The sequence below is a fragment of the Lissotriton vulgaris genome, chromosome 7 (genome assembly GCF_964263255.1).
Source record: "Lissotriton vulgaris chromosome 7, aLisVul1.2, whole genome shotgun sequence".
In the NCBI taxonomy this organism is placed as follows: domain Eukaryota; kingdom Metazoa; phylum Chordata; class Amphibia; order Caudata; family Salamandridae; genus Lissotriton; species Lissotriton vulgaris.
Window position 1 is genome coordinate 481,522,680 of NC_141695.1, and position 16,877 is coordinate 481,539,556.

Here is a 16,877-nt window from a genome sequence, read left to right on the forward strand (position 1 = left end):
CAGTCTTGACCCTGAGCCCAATGGGAAAAGTTCAGCCCGAAATGCCAGGGCAGGTCCTCCCTGGACTGGAAACATGCATCCTAGGACCAGTTTCGGGCTTTCAGCCCTCATCAGCGAGGATAGCTTGACTCCAGTGACATGAAGAGCACAGGACCCACGTCTGGGCATACCCGTCCCACTCGGGGTGATAAATGCAAAAAGAACTATTGATGGACAGAATGCAGAAAAATGTCATACATTCGTCCCAGGACAGAGATCTTGGCCTAAATCCATAATTTTTGCGCTCACCATGCCATTCAAGTTTGGACCCACCCGTATGCAAATCAGTCTTTGACCCTGCACCTGGCTGATAAAGGGTAATACGCAGAAACAGGTCCCAGGATGCTTGTTTCCGGTCCAGGGAGGACCTGGCTTGGCAGTTCGGGCTGGACTGTTCCCATGAGTCACAGGACTGATTTGCATATAGCTGGGTCCAAACTGGGGTGGCGTAGTGAGCAGAACAACATTGGATTTAACCCTGATCTTTAGACTGAGGAGGTAAGCAGGGTCTATCTGAGAAGGTGTCATTTCATTCCTTTCCTTGACTTAGAAGCAAGGGTCCCTATTTGACCCAAGGTATCTACCTCAGCCAACTAGAGACCCTCAGGTCTAACAGTAATGATGGCTTTTTCCAGGCCAGTGGCATTTCTGCTAGTTTAAGGGCCTAATTGCACATGACTCTAGGAGAGATTACTTCAATAGCTTTTTTAAGAACATGTGTAGGACAAAGATAGAAAGGGTTTAAAAAAATACCTTTTATAATTATTAGAGCAGAAACAGACAACATGATTTTGATTTACAGAGGAAACAAGAATGTATACCACAATATATTATACAGATAAAAATACAATTTTCCACTAGTTCCATGTTTCACACCCATTAGTACAAATCTTTTATGTGTGTAAAAACCACATTATTGTGCAATGATTAATTGTTCACCCAGCTGCAGCTAGGGTGACCAATCACCCTTTCTCAATAAATTTAAGCATGTTAAAAAAAGGGCATTTGTGCATACAAAGTGCAATACAAAGTACAATACAAAGTACAATGGGTGAAGTGCAACAGGGTTTGGAATACCTTTCGATAGCTTCACTCCAGCTCCTACATCATATTGCAAACAAATCCACTGATATAATAAGCAAGGAAACCTTCCTTCAGTTATGAGATTCCAATCTCCAATTCACCTTCGCAAATGCTCCAGATATTGCCATGTAGCATTAAACCTCTTTAATCCCCTCTTCCCGCTTTGCATACACCTCCTCAGATTTCATGGTGCATAACATTTTGGCCTTCCAGCCCTGAAACTGATTAAATCATACAAGTTCTCCAATTCTGAATAATAAAATACAATTGTTAGTGCTATTGAAAAGAAAGTGTGTCCGCCCTTATTTAACTGTTGGCTTATTTTAGAAACCCCAAATAACACTAAACTTTCCTCTGGGAGTATGGTCAAATAATTCCTGCCAAAATTTAAAAAGTTTCTGGTAAGAAAAAAACAAATGTAGCCTTCCTCCTGCACCTTGTTGGTGACAATGAATTCAATTATCTGGCATAGACGAATATATTTTGTGAAGAGTCGCCGGGGTGTAAAATGCCATCCAGCAAGATAGGAATGGCATTCATTTATAATTTGCAAAGGGACTAGTTCTCTTTCTCTGAAATGGAGGGCCAATCACTTTCAGACTGGTGATATTCTGTTTTTTCAGTTATCTTGGACAAAAAGCTACAAATTTCTGCTTGCGGAGACAGGCTCAGCAGCAATCTGTACCAATGTCCTCCTACCCCTGTCAGTGTACTCTTCACCAATGCCCTGCTGATAGGTTGTGGTCTATGACACTCAACCCGGATATTGACTTTCAAAAAATGAACTATCCTGATAAAAATTTAGAAATAATTCTTGCACTGTTCACCACCCCGGGAGAGGAGCTCCTCCTAGGAGACACATTTTCCCCACGGGATAACATCCTCAAATGCTCTCAAACCTATTGAGTTCCAAAACCCAACCTCACTACCTGCTAACAACAACCCCAAGAATTAACCCTCCTGGATCAGTAAAAATGAACCATCAAAAGATGACTGATACAATTTACTTAAAGCGTTAATTCACCCTCTAAACTCCTGTAGAAGTTTATAGCTGGTCTTTTCTGGTAGTTTTACTGTTTTTATAAAAGCTGGGAAGCTAATTTCTGTTTTTTCACCATTTTAGCTAAAAGAAACCATCTAATACCCAACTCCCATCTAATACCGTGTTACTATATCCATTAAGGTGGCCTGGTAAAAGCTTCACATATGGGGAAGTGCCAATCCACCCTGTGATTTCTCTAATTGTAATACATTCAGCTTCACCCTCTGTGTCTATTTATTGCAAATAAAACTCATTATTGAAGAATCTAGCTCCTGAAAAAAAGCTGTTAGGAATCTTTATTGGCACATTGAAAAAAAGAAATATAAGTAATGGTAAAACAAAGATTTTAATCATTGCAACTCGTCCAAACGGGAGCAAAGACCACCTCTCAAGCAGCACATTTAGATTTTCTGAGCATTCTCTCATAATTCAGATGATACAGATGGGAAAATTGTTTATGACAAATATCCTCAGATAACTTATTGCGGTTTGCAATCGTGCTTGGGGCTGCAAAGAAATGGGAATATCTGTGGCTGCCGCATTAAAAAGAAGGATGTCTGTTTTACTTTGGTTTATCTTATAGCCACCTATATTGAAGTTTGAAGTTTATTGATTTGTATAGCGCTGAATCACCCCAAGGGGTATCTCTGCGCTCAGGACAGAAGATTTCAGCCAGAGCAAAGAGCTCAGAAAAGGTGAGTTTAGTTTTCAGAAGCTTACTGAACTGGGAATGGTTCTGACAGTTACAGAACTGGAGGGGTAGCTCATTCCAGAAGGCCGGGGCAAGGTAAGAAAAAGGTTTGTCTCTGCTGCGCATCTTTTAATTCTAGGGGTGCATAATAGAGGTTTAGAGCCTGATCTAAGCGAACGTGAAGGGGTGTACATGGTTAGTTTGTTAGAGAGATAGGAAGGACCTTGTTCATTGAGGGGTTTAAAGATGGCGCAGCTTATTTTGAATTTTACCCGCTTTCTCACAGGGAGCCAATGGAGTTTATTGAGGAGGGGAGCAGAGGGTGTTCCAGATGGGGCATCAGCTACGAGACGGGCGGCCGTGTTCTGCACCACTTGTAGCTTATTAAGGGAGGCTTGGTTTGCCCAAAATAACAGAGCATTGCAATAATCTAGTCTACTTAGTACCAAGGCTTGCATTGACTTTTTTTGCTGGATGGGGATAGAAGTGGGAAGATCCTTCTAAGTAGACTAAGAATGTAGTAGCAAGAGCCAGCAGTGGTGTTTGTGTGAGTGTCAAGAGTTAGGCTTTGAGCAATCCCGATGCCTAGGTTCTTGAACACTTCTTTGGGGTACGGGGTATTTCCCAGCTCCTCGGGCCACCAGTTGGGTGACCAGCATGTAGCTGCTCCTCCACACAGCATGATTTCTGATTTTTCAGCATTTAATTGAAGGAAATGTATCCACATCCACGCAACAATAGCCTTCATGTCTTCGGAGAAAATGAGCTGTATATCTGGTCTGTTTTGATCAAATGTGAGGAGGAGCTGCATGTCATCTGCATTTGAAATGGAATTAAACCCTAAGGACCTCTTGAGTTTAGCCAGGGGGGTAACATAAATGTTAAAAAAGGTGGTGCTCAGACACGAGCCCTGCGGGAGCCCCTTGGTCACTTTGGTGGGCGTAGATTTGTAAGTCCCTAGAGTAACTGTCTCTCCAGTAGGATCGGATGTGAGATGGTGTAAAATGCTTCTGACAGGTCAAGCAGCACCAGGAGTGCTGCCTGACCATTATCTAGTGCCATTCTGATGTTATCAGTTACCTCAATAAGAGCCGATTCTGTACTGTGTTTGTCCCGAAAACCTGACTGAGAGACGTCTAGGTGGTGAGAGGCTTCGATGAACTCAGACAAATGTTTGTTAATGTGTCTGCAGAGGGAGCAAAGATATAGGGTGGTAGTTAGTCAGCTCAGCGGTCAGAATCTTGAGGTCAGTAACATCTTCCATCATCTGCATAGTTCCCTGTATATTTTCCTCATCAGGTAGTAAAAAATTAAAAATAGTATCATCTGCAAATATTTTGAGCCTAGTCATATCCTATATGGGTGCCCTGATATCACCTTTACAAAGTTTTTCCTCTAAAGGTTCTATAAAAAAAAGTAAATAAAATTGGAGAAAGAGGACACACTTGCCGAGTGCTTCTTTTAATTGCAATGATGCCGACCATCCTAAACTTTCCCATTATTTTGGCCTGTGCCCCCTGATATGGATTTACCAGAATTAAGATAAATTGAGAGGTGAATCGAAATATTTGAAGGCTCAAAAATAAGGCATCCCAGTTCAGCAGATCAAATGCTTTTTCAGCATTGATCATCATAACTAAAGTTTTGATATTGTATTATTGGCAGAACAATAATCTACTCTCTGTATTGGAAACTGGGTGTTTTCGGTAATAAGAAAGCCCGCAACAAATCCACACTGATCTTTATGAATTAGCAGATGTGCTGCTGCCATTATACGAGTTTCCCAGACTTTCATCAATAGTTTGTAAAAGACTAATGGGTCTGTTTGAATGCACAAGTATCAGATTCTTATCTTTCTTGGGGAAGCTAACAATACTTGATTCCTGAAAGGTAGAGTGGACTTCTCCACCATCTTTGATTAGTTAAAAATGTTCTGATAACAAGGGCACCAATTCACTGGAGAATACTTTTAAAAAACTCCAAAGGGAATCCACCATTCCCACACTCCTTAGCACTAGGCATTTTCTTGAGTGCTGCAAAGATATAAAGGTGATGCAGATTTTATGAAGCAGACTAGATGAGAAACCGAATTCACAGAGTATAGGCCAAATGTGCAAGAAACATCAGCTTTAGTCGGAGTTTGTGAAATTACAGGTTGAGGATGCTGGAAACTTAAATATATGTTTTCAATCTAGTTTTACAGAACATTGTGTGTGTGTCAGATAGCTCTGAGAAGCGGGAACTTAAAGATTGCATACCTCAGGATTCTTATGTTATTTGACAATTGAGAAAATATTATACCATTTGTTATTGGAGGTCAGAATCAGAAAAGAATAATGTGTGACTTTTGTCTCATATGTTGCTTGTATTAGTAGATCTGGAAGCTGCACGGTGTTTTCACTTCAGAGACAAAGATTTTCCTCTAGTATCTTCATCTTTTTTTCTTTGTTAAGTTCATCTGTGTACCAGGGGGCAGATGGAGCATCTCTAAGAGGTTTGCTCATACATATGGGAACTACATTATTAGGCCTAAACACCCTTTTTCAGAAATTTGTAAGCTGTATGTGGTCTTTGAGCCTAACTACCAAATGCTTAAAAACATTTACCATGCACCGCTGTAGGCCTAAATTTACTAAATCAAAAAGCGCATATCTGGTCCTTGATGCCAAGGGTAACTGGGGTTCCTGTAAGTTCAAAGCTGCTGACTTTATATACAACTTAGCCTCCTGCATCAGCAGAAGCCCTTAACCCCGCTGCTCTTTAGGAGTAAATGTCATCACCTAGGGGGCTAGCATTTGGGGTCATGCTAACATCTCTGCCCTCCTGACCGAAGATAAAAGGGTCCTGTGTTGCCTCCTGCGTGTGGAAAATATGCGTATGCAGGCAGGCGTGCTGAGGGGTAGCTACTTACAGACAATGCACACAATAGAAAACTCCTGTTACTGTGCGGATTTCCACATGTGCTATCCTATGGAGCAACCTAACACCGTAGACTAGGTTGTGGCAGGAGCGGCCATACAATTAGGTTTGTGCCATCTTGAAGTTGCACACAAAGCTTTCCCGCTCTGATAAAGTAGAGTTCTTGACCCCACCACTTCCATTCAGTTTTCATTCACGTTATTTGGTCCTGAAGAAGCGCCAGGAATCATCCTGATCAACCACAGGCGAAACATGTCGACCTCTAGTTACTAAGGCACATTACGCCATATCAGTAACTCACGACCTATGGGTTTTTTAATCTGACAAGGGAACCTACGCATTAAACCTTACTCACTTTTGGTATCCCTTAGCAAGTTTTATCATTCATGCACCCACTCACCATTCTCTTTGAACCCTCTTTTCTCCCACCCACACTCATCTTACAGTAGTACATCCAAAAGATCTCCACTAAAGCGACCCTTCGGGGGACCCGTGGGGCATTGCAGCGCGGCCCGACTAAGAGCAAATGCCGATGATGAAGCATGACATCCTTCGGTGTGTGTGAGGACATCAAGAGCTAAGACTCTACCTACAATGTCCGCTAGGCGATTGGTGTTGGTTTTGTCGAAGACCTCATTTAACTGCCTCGCTCATTATGGTGCAACATCATGGCAAACCCACATGCAGGCCTGAATAGGAAGGCGATCCTGGACTGCCTTGCCTGTGAAAGAGCCTAAGCCATCCCGTCCTGCAATATATCATATGGCAAATGTCTGACTTGGGGAGAGCTAAGCTCTTTTTCTCCCCTGCTAGTTAATCTCAGGCAGATTTTACTTGGGTCAGGAAAGCGTTTTTAACCAGGAAGAGAGTAGAGAGGAATCTGAATCAGTCAAAATCTCTGTCAGGGAGTGTGTTAATTTGAAAACCACCTCCAATATGGAACCGTATCTGTCTTGGACGGACATCACATGGGACAGAGTTTTGCTAACCAGAGGCAGGTTTGGTTTAAAGTGACATTTAAGTTTCTGATGGGCCAATTTGAGTCTACCAATCTGTTAAACTTACCTTGCGATGAGTCCTCTCCCAAGAACATGCTCCACTCCGACTTCTTCTGTAAATACTTTAGGGCTTATTCCAAAAGGTTTTTAGTTCCAATAATTTAAGCTTGTGACATTAGAAGATGTGCTGAGGCTATGTTGTAACTGTAATCACCAATTATGACAAGGGAGCCGCGGGTCGAAAAAGTTTGGGAACCACTGCCTTAGGAGCTCTCTGACCAGTCATATCAGTTCCCGTTTTCTTCCCCCCTTCTCGTCTGTAGCAGGGTGATCCGTTGTTTGTTGTTCTAAACCAAAAAAGATTTTGATATTTCCAGAATCAGAGGAAATGCTTTATACCTCAGTTGTGTCTGAATCTAGTACGGCTGCTCTAATTACCCTTGTGTGTAGCCCGCAAATACCAATGGGGTGGGGCTACTATAGGATTCACTAGCTTCTACTTGAAAACTAAGGAGTAAACTCAATGATAACGAGTCCAGCCACTTCTAGGAACTCTGGGCCTTATTTAAGAGGCCTTGCTACAGTTTTGCGCTTCCGTTGCGTCATTTGTTGTGAAACATGCCTCCTGTTGCGCCCTATTTACAAAGTGATGCATCTAAGCAGATGCATCACTTTGTAAACACCTGCTCTACATTATACCTGCGTCAAGTATAATGTATGCAGGGTGGGCGTTCCCACGTAAGTAAGCCTCGTAGAAGTGATGCAGTGAAATCTACCAGATTTCACTGCGCCACTTCTAGGGTGCAAATGCATCAATATCTTACGCCTGCCTCACAGCATGCGTAAGACTGATGCAGGCCCTTTCACATGGGGTAGCGATGTGGCGTTTAGAAATGCTTTCCCCGACATTGTTGGCCCTTTGGTCGCAGACGGTGCCAACTTTTCCATCATGGGCGATTTGAATCTGCATTTCGACACCCTCTCAGGCCTGACAGTGCGCTCCATCTCCTCTGACCTAGAGGCCTTTCAACTTCCCCAGATGGTCTCCCAGCCTACCCATTCGGGGGGGCATATTTTGGATCCCTTGTTTACCAATCTACCGGGGACTAAAATCACCTCTATCTCGCCGGTGGAATGGACAGACCACTTCTTGGTATCCATCCTATGCCCTGTCTCAGCCACCCCTTCCATCTCCTCGGCTAGACGGGTTCAGAAGAGGGCCTGGAAGAAGCTTAGGTTTAGAAGTCTTCCACCGTCTTCTACTAGAGGAGCCGCTGGGCCCTTTGACGGATGTAGAAAAGGGGTATGACCTCTTCTGTTCCTGGATCACTAGGGCCTTGGACTCTCTGATACCCATTGTATCGACTAAAATCAACTCTAGAGAGTCGAGTCCCTGGTATGATGGCGCCCTTCGGGCTCTGAAGGGTGCCTGTAGACGGGCTGAGAGGGCCTGGAGGAAGACCTATGGGGCTGATTTAAAAGCTGCATATGCCAGGTCCGTCAAGCTCTACCATCGGGCTATCTGTCGAGCTCGAGCGGCTTTTTATGCCGCAGAATTCCGGAACAGTACTAATCCGTCGAAAGCCATCTTTAAGGCCGTAAAAGATCTCATGGCAAAGCGGACTACCTCTACGACCGTAAGCTCCCTTTCCCACTGTGAATCCCTTGCCTCCTATTTCCTGGGGAAAGTCCAAGCTATCTATCGGACATTCCCTAGCATAGGGTCCGGTCGGGAAAGCACTAGTGGGACCCACCATCAGACTACTCTGCTTGTCTTCCCCCCCCTCACCTTGGACGGGTTTGATAAACTTGCGTTGCAAGTCAAATCTGGATCTCCATCTGATCCAGTAAGGCCTGCTCTCTTTCGAGATCAGGCTTTTATGGGACGTTCAGCTGTATGTTCCCTTGTCAACCTTTCCTTGGAAACGGGAGTAGTTCCAGCTAAGTGGAAGCAAGCTGTGGTGTCCCCAATTATCAAAAAGCCCTCCCTGGACCCGTCCAAGCCTGAAAGTTATTGCCCCATTTCGTTGCTACCCTGGCCAGCCAAGATCACTGAGGCCCATGTCAATCTGGCCCTGTCTGAGCATCTTGTACGGACCAATGCCCTCGACCCCACACAAAACGGATTCCGTGCCGGCCACAGCACGGAAACCGCGTTACTTGTGATGGTGGAACATCTCCGTGCAAGGTTGGATGCTGGTCAAACGGCGGCGCTTATATTGTTAGACCTTAGCGCCGCCTTTGACACGGTAGACCACAGCATCCTCCTGCATCGGCTTGAGGAGACTGGCATTGGCGGCCAGGTGTTGCAATGGTTCCGCTCCTTTCTAGATGACCGCTCCTTCTGTGTTGCCATCCCTCCCTTCAAGTCCAATTTCCAACCGCTGGCCATGGGGGTTCCGCAAGGGTCCTCGCTGAGTCCCACGTTGTTCAATCTTTACGTGAGACCGCTGGCTGATGTCGCTAGGCAGTGGGGCCTAACTTTGGTCTCATATGCCGACGACACACAGCTGGCGGTTACTCTCAGCGGGGATGCGAAGATTGAGGCCCCCAGGTTTCAGTCTGGACTGAAGGCGGTGGCTAGCTGGTTGACAGGCAACTGCCTTCAGCTAAATGCCACAAAAACGGAGGTGATGGTTGTCGGTAAGGGAGTGGAGTTGTGGGGTGACCAATGGTGGCCCTCAGAGCTGGGACCCACTCCGACCCCGGTATCGGAGGTGAAAAACCTGGGGGTCTGGCTGGATGCGGGCCGACCAGGCAGCTGGTGATCCAGGCAACTATCATCTCTCGCCTGGACTATGCCAGCTCTTTTCTGGCTGGTGCTAACCAGGCCGAGTTAGCCCGTTTGCAGCGGGTTCAGAATGCTGCGGCGAGGGCGATTGTCGGCCTGCCCAGATTCAGCTCGGTGGCAAGTGTCCTTCGCTCCCTACATTGGCTCCCTGTCAGGAAGCGCATCCTCTTTAAGGTTCTGTGTCTTACCTTTCAGATTCTGAGAGGTATAGGCCCGAAAATCTTATCTAGCTGTCTCTCCTTTTATGTTCCCACCCGTACCCTCCGTTCCCAGGGCTTGGCCCTTGCTGTGGTCCCCAGATTCAGGCTCAGTCGCATGGGAGGCCGCTCGTTTAGTGTAAAGGCCGCGTCAGCATGGAACTCCCTTCCTGTTGAAATCCGTCTGATGGAGGACCTCTTGACTTTCCGGAGGGCTATAAAAACTTTCCTGTTTTAGCTGCTTTTATGTTTTTCATTCTCCTGTTGTGTTATGTTCTACCTTGTCTCTGCGCCGGGACGCTCCTTGGCTGGAGTATCTGTGCGCATAATAAATTAATATAACATAACATAACATAACATAGCTTGCCCCATGTGAAATGACTCATTGCTGGAGTTGTGTCACTTTTATGACACACTCCAACAATGCGTCACTTTTGCGCCATATAGATACGTCAGAAATGCTGACGTATCTGTGACTCCTTGCAACATGATGCGTCATACAGTAAATATGACGCATCAATCATGTCGCAAGGAGGGCGCACTGAGAAGTGACGCATCGCTGCTTTCACGCAGCGATTCGTCACTTCTCATAAATGAGGCCCTCTATCTTCAAGTAGTAGACTATTGCGAAAATAAAGTAAACTAAAATAACTATGATAAATGTTCTTGGAAAGGGAGACAATGGTACAGTATTTTAAAATTCTCTCCTCTCACATGAGACTTAAAAAAATTATTAGCACTATGTTGGCCAGCGGACAGGTTCAGAAAATATATATTCATATAGCCTGGCTACTAGGTATTTAAAGGGAGCACCTTCCGAACACTCTTTAAAAAGAGTCCATATCTTTTTAATATCTGTAAGTGAAAACCTGGCGGTAAAATGCTCTGTTTTATCCAATTTTTCTAATTTGGCCCAGGGAGAAACCTTCACTTGCTTGCTTTGATTTTGGGCATTGTAAATGTGGGCAGTGGCTGGAAGTGTACGAATGCAATGGGGGAGGGGTGGGTAGTATGTGATGCCAGCAGAGGTAGTGGTCAGTGCCATGTGGAGAAGTGGTTGATGGCCTGTAAGAAAACTTGCTCAAACCTACACATTTCTTTTATGTTAGAAATTAGGCACTGGCTGTGTATGTGAAAGTCTTCCTCCACACAGAAAAAAACGTATGTGCACAGAAATCTCCATTACCCATGCTCTAGTTCTCTGCGATGTAGTACTGCGCACAGAAGGAATTAGAGACTTTTTTGAAAGTCAGGTGACACTCCTAGATCAACAAGCATTTGCAATGCAATAGGTCTCGTATTAGGAAAGTTTGAGCTATTGGTCTTGTAAATGACAATTTTTTTATTTAGGTTTTGTTTTTGAAAATAGCGAAATTAATAGCTTTGTCATTTACCATGCCAATAGTTATAACTTTCGCAAATGTGACACCTATAGCATTTGTAATGCAATTTGTGTTGTATTTACGTGACTTACATGTATTGATATTACAAATAACAATGGTTTTTAATTTTTTTAAATAATTAATACTTAAATAAAAGTTATTGTAATTTATAATGGCAATAGCTTAAACTTTTGTATATAACATTTGTGAAGATTATGTTCAGTGTATTTTATTGTGACGAAAATCCAAGAACATATGTCAAATATTAACATCTTTTTGTTACATTTGTAATAAAGCTTGAAACATTGAGATAACATATTTGAACCAGTTGTTGTTGAATGGCTGCACAGATTGATGCTGTGGTGGAGCTCAGTGATGTTGTGGTGCCACTGAGTGATGCTGTGGTGGTGCTGAGTGATGCTGTATGCTATGCTATGTTTTGTTTTGATACCCTATGCTGTTTTGTTATGCTATGCTATGTTTTGTTATGCTATGCTATGCTGTGTTTTGCTATGCTATGCTATGTTATGCTCTGCTATGTTTTGTTATGCTATGCTATGCTATGCTTTGTTATGCTATGCTATGTTTTGCTCTGCTATGCTATGCTATGTTTTGTTGTGTTTTATAATGCTATACTTTGTTTTGCTATGATATGCTTTGTTATGCTATGTTTTGTTATGTTGGTATGCTATGCTGTGTTTTGCTATGCTATTATTTTTTGTTATGTTTTGTTCAGCCATGCTATGTTTTGTTTTGTTAAGCTATGCGTTTTTTTTGTGTTTTGTTATGCTATGTTTTGTTATGCTATGCTATGTTTTGTTTTGCTATCCTATGCTTTGTTTTGTTATGCTATGCTATGTTTAGTTTTGCTATCCTATGCTTTGTTTTGTTATGCTATGCTATGTTTTGTTGTGTTTTGTTATGCTACGCTATGTTTTGTTGTATTTTGCTAGGCTATGCTTTGTTATGCTATGCTATGTTTTGTTATGCTATGCTATGTTTTGCTCTGCTATGCTTTGTTATGATATGTTTTGTTATGCTATGCTATGCTTTGTTGTGTTTTATTATGCTATGCTTTGTTTTGCTATGCTATGTTTTGTTATGCTATGCCATGTTTTGTTGTGTTTGGTATGCCATGCTGTGTTTAGCTATGCTATTATATGTTTTGTTATGTTTTGTTAAGCCATGCTATGTTTTGCTGTGTTTTGTTGAACTATGCTGTTTTGTTGTGTTTTGTTATGCTATGTGTTGTTATGCTATGCTATGTTTTGTTATGCTATGCTATGCTTTGTTTTGTTATGCTTTGTTTTGTTATGCTATGCTATGTTTTGTTGTGTTTTGCTATGCTATGTTTTTTATGCTATGCTGTTTTGCTCTGCTATGCTTTGTTATGCTCTGCTATGTTTTGTTGTGTTTTATTATGCTATGCTATGTTTTGTTAGGCTATGTTTTGTTATGCTATGTTTTGTTATGCTATGCTAAGCTTTGTTTTTTTATCCTATGCTGTGTTGTGTTTTGTTATGCTATGCTATGTTGTGTTTTGTTATGCTATGTTAAGCTTTGTTTTGTTATGCTATGTTGTGTTGTGTTTTGTTATGCTATGCTATGTTGTGTTTTGTTATGCTATGCTATGTTTTGCTATGCTATATTTTGTTATGTATGCTATGTTTTGCTATGCTATGGTTTGTTGTGCTTTGCTATGTTTTGTTTTGATATTCTATCTTAAGCTTTGTTTTGTTATGCTCTGCTATGCTTTGTTTTGTTATGTTATGCTATGTTTTGTTGTGTTTTGTTATGCTATGCTATGTTTTGTTGTGTTTTGCTATGCTTTGTTATGCTATGTTTTGTTATGCAATGCTATGATTTGCTCTGCTTTGTTATGCTATGCTATGTTTTGTTGTGTTTTATTATGCTATGCTTTGTTTTGTTATGCTGTGTTTTGTTATGCTATGCTTTGTTATGCTATGCTTTGTTATGCTATGTTTTGTTATGCTATGCAAAGCTTTGTTTTGTTATGCTATGCTATGCTTTGTTGTGTTTTGTTATGCTATGCTATGTTTTGCTAAGTATGCTATGTTTTGTTGTGTTTTGTTATGCTATGGTTTGTTGTGTTTTGCTATGGTTTGTTATGCTATGGTTTGTTGTGTTTTGCTATGTTTTGTTATGCTATGTTTTGTTATGCTTTGCTTTGTTATACTATGCTATGTTTTGTTTTACTATGCTTTGTTTTGTTATGCTATCCTATGCTTTGTTTTGTTATGCTATGCTTTTTTGTTATGCTATGCATTGTTTTGTTGTGTTTTGTTATGTTTTGTTGTGTTTTGTTATGGTATGCCATGTTTTGTTGTGTTTTGCTAGGCTATGCTTTGTTATGCGATGTTTTGTTATGCTATGCTATGTTTTGCTCTGCTATGCTTTGTTATGCTATGCTATATTTTGTTATGCTATGTTTTGTTGTGTTTAATTATGCTATGCTTTGTTTTGGTGTGCTATGTTTTGTTATGCTATGTTTTGATATGCTATGTTTTGTTATGCTATGCTAAGCTTTGCTTTGTTATGCTATGCTATGTTGTGTTTTGTTATGCTATGCTATGCTTTGTTGTGTTTTGTTATGCTATGCTATGCTATGCTATGTTATATATGCTATGGTTTGTTGTGTTTTGCTTTGTTTGGTTTTGCAATGTTATGTTATGCTATGTTTTGTTATGCTATGCTTTATTGTGTTTTGCTATGTTTTGTTTTGCTGTGCTATGCTTTGTTATACTATTCTATGTTTTGTTTTGCTATGCTTTGTTTTGTTATGCTATGTTTTGTTATGCTATGGTATGTTTTGTTGTGTTTTGTTATGCTATGCTTTGTTATGCTATGCTATGTTTTCCTATCCTATGCTTTGTTTTGTTATGCTATGCTATGTTTTGTTATGCTATGCCGGTGAGGTTGAGTGAGGGTGAGTGACGGTGAGTGAGGGTGGGTGAGTGAGGGAGGGTGAGTGAGGGAAGGTGGGTGAGTGAGGGTGGGTGAGTGAAGGTGGGTGGGTGAGGGTGGGTGGGTGAGTGAGGGTGAGTGTGTTAGAGCGAGGGTGAGGGTGAGACGTTGTGTATACTATGCTTTTTTTGTTATGCTATGCTATGTTTTGTTATGCTATGCTGATGAGGGTGTATGAGGGTGAGTGAGTGAGGGTGAGTGAGGGTGTGTGAGGGGGTGTGAGGGTGAGGGCGAGGGTGTGATGGTGTGTGACGGTGAGAGGGTTGGGAGGGTGAGGGAGTGTGAGGGTGAGGGTGTGAGGGTGAGTGAGGGTGTGTGAGGGTGAGGGTGTGTGCGGGTGAGAGGGTGTGAGGGTGAGGGGGGTGAGGGTGAGGGGGTGTGAGTGTGAGGGGGTGTGAGGGTGAGGGTATAAGGGGGTGTGTGAGGGGGTGAGGGAGTGTGGGTGTGTGAGGGGGTGTGGGGGTGTGAGGGGGTGGGGGTCTGAGGGTGAGGGAGTGTGAGGGTGAGAGGGTGTGTGGGGGAAAACCTGCATATGGTCACACTACGGAAGGAAAAACAATATTCTAAGAGGAAATGAAGCCACTGGGATTGATATGGAATCCCAGGGTGACCATTACATCTCTTTAGGCACATCCGCTTCTATCCGCTGTGACTGGGTTCTGTGATCCGCAAAATCAATGCGCATTTGTTTGCCAGTTGGCCTGGCTGTGCTTCGCGTGTTTGCACTTTTGATCTGCCACACAAAAAAAGACCAGATGGAAAAGATCGTGTTTTGTCCGCTTCAGCTTTCACACGTGTTTGTGTGTTCACGTTTCAAAGTATGTCCTTGATTGTCTCAAATAAACCGGCGGCCTCTGACATCACCGGTTTGTCATTGCACAGAATTAATTCAGTGAAAGTTGCCGCTATTCACAGAGTCAGTGGGGGCGCCGGGACTGCGGCTTATGTACCTGGTAATGCTGAGGTGCAGCCGACAAGGGGAGCGGCTCATCTTTAAAATTGCTTTGGACATAAAATGCATCCCTCCCCACAAAAAACCCTCCTTTTTTGTAAACTCAGATGTTTTGAAAAGCACAGCATAAAGCTCTCGAGAACAAGAATATTTCAGAATCATGTCAGCACGTGGATGAATGCAAATGTCATATAAAGAGACCGATTGCACGGTCTAGTTAATGTTTTGCAGGAAGAGAGTGTAATAAAAAAAGCAGCAGATGGCGGGGAGCTCTGCTGGTGTGCGAGGCGGGAGGGGGTCGTTGAGCAGGGGAGCGAGCGAGTGGGAGGGAACAAGCATATGTGGTGGGGTGTGATTGAGCTCTGCGTCTTTGTTTCTTCTGGATGAGTGGTATCATTAAATAGAGACCGAGGCAGGGTGTTGTGTCGTATAGCATGAGTTTTGGCGGGGGTATAGTAGCTCACATCTGGCAAACGCTTTGGTGGTGGGGGGGCAGCCATCTTGTAGATATCGGTTATTTCAAGTCTGTGAAACATTCAGAATGATGAGATGGTTAAAGTAATTGAAAAGTGGGCGGCATCTCCAAGAGCAAAGTGAGAGGTGTGCAGCTAGTGGGTCTAACGAGGGGGGCAGAATTGGTTCACTGGTTCCGCACAGCATCCCTTCCTTTAGTGAAGGAGACATTAATGCGAAGGGGGAGGGGGAAGCGCCCGGCAGCCGCCATGATGCGCTTCAACTGAAATTGGTACGGAAAAGCAATCTACGATGGTATTCTTTTGAATTACTGATGTGGAGAAAGAGTAGTTACCACATGACATATTGGAGAGTTGGTAGTGATGGTACAGGTTGACCTGCGGAGTGCCGTGCTTCAAGAGCCTGGTGGGGGTGGCGGGGGAGCGAGCAAGTGGGAGGGAACAAGCATATGGTGATGGGAGGGGGGAGCGCCCGGCAGCCGACATGATGCGCTTCAACTGAAATTGGTACGGAAAAACAATCTACGATGGTATTCTTTTGAATTACTGATGTGGAGAAAGAGTAGTTACCACATGACATGTTGGAGAGTTGGTAGTGATGGTACAGGTTGACCTGCGGAGTGCCGCGCTTCAAGAGCCTGGTGGGAGTGGCGGTGGAGCGAGTGAGTGGGAGGGAACAAGCATATGGTGATGGGGTGTGAGGCCGGCCGAGCGCACGCTGGGGGAGCCTTTGAAGTCATGGGGAGGGAAGCCTTTGGGAGGCTGATGCAGTGGGGATTTGAAATGTGAGTCACGGCCTGCGGCCCGTGAAAAGTGAAGTGAATAATTAGGGGAGGGAGGCTGATGCCTTTCATGTGGGGAAATGCTCGTGCTTGATAGGTCACGTGATTCACGTGAACTGTTAGAAATCCGCCTGGTTAGGTAATTTTTTGGTTTAACAGTAAAAGGTCTCTCTACGAGACCTAAAAAGCAGCACAGTTCAACAAAAAGGATGGCAAGACAGTAGGAAATTGCAATGTGTTTTTGAAATGGTGAAAAGGACCTTGTTTTAAATAAGTACCATCCGTGAAATTTATATAGTATTGCTGGATTTGTAAAGTAATTAATTTTGGAATCAGGAATGACTGGGTTCAGATCCTATTGTCAAGTAAATATGTGGATGAAGTGAGAAAAAACTATGGTAACGGCTAAAACAGATTTTCTGGGATCTAATTACCAGCTTAGCATGTAATGAAAAGGCTACTCCTCTATTCCAGCTTCAGTGTAATTGGACATGTCCCTGGAAATGTAGCTGTTTTCAGCTTCCATTTTTCATTTTTCATTTT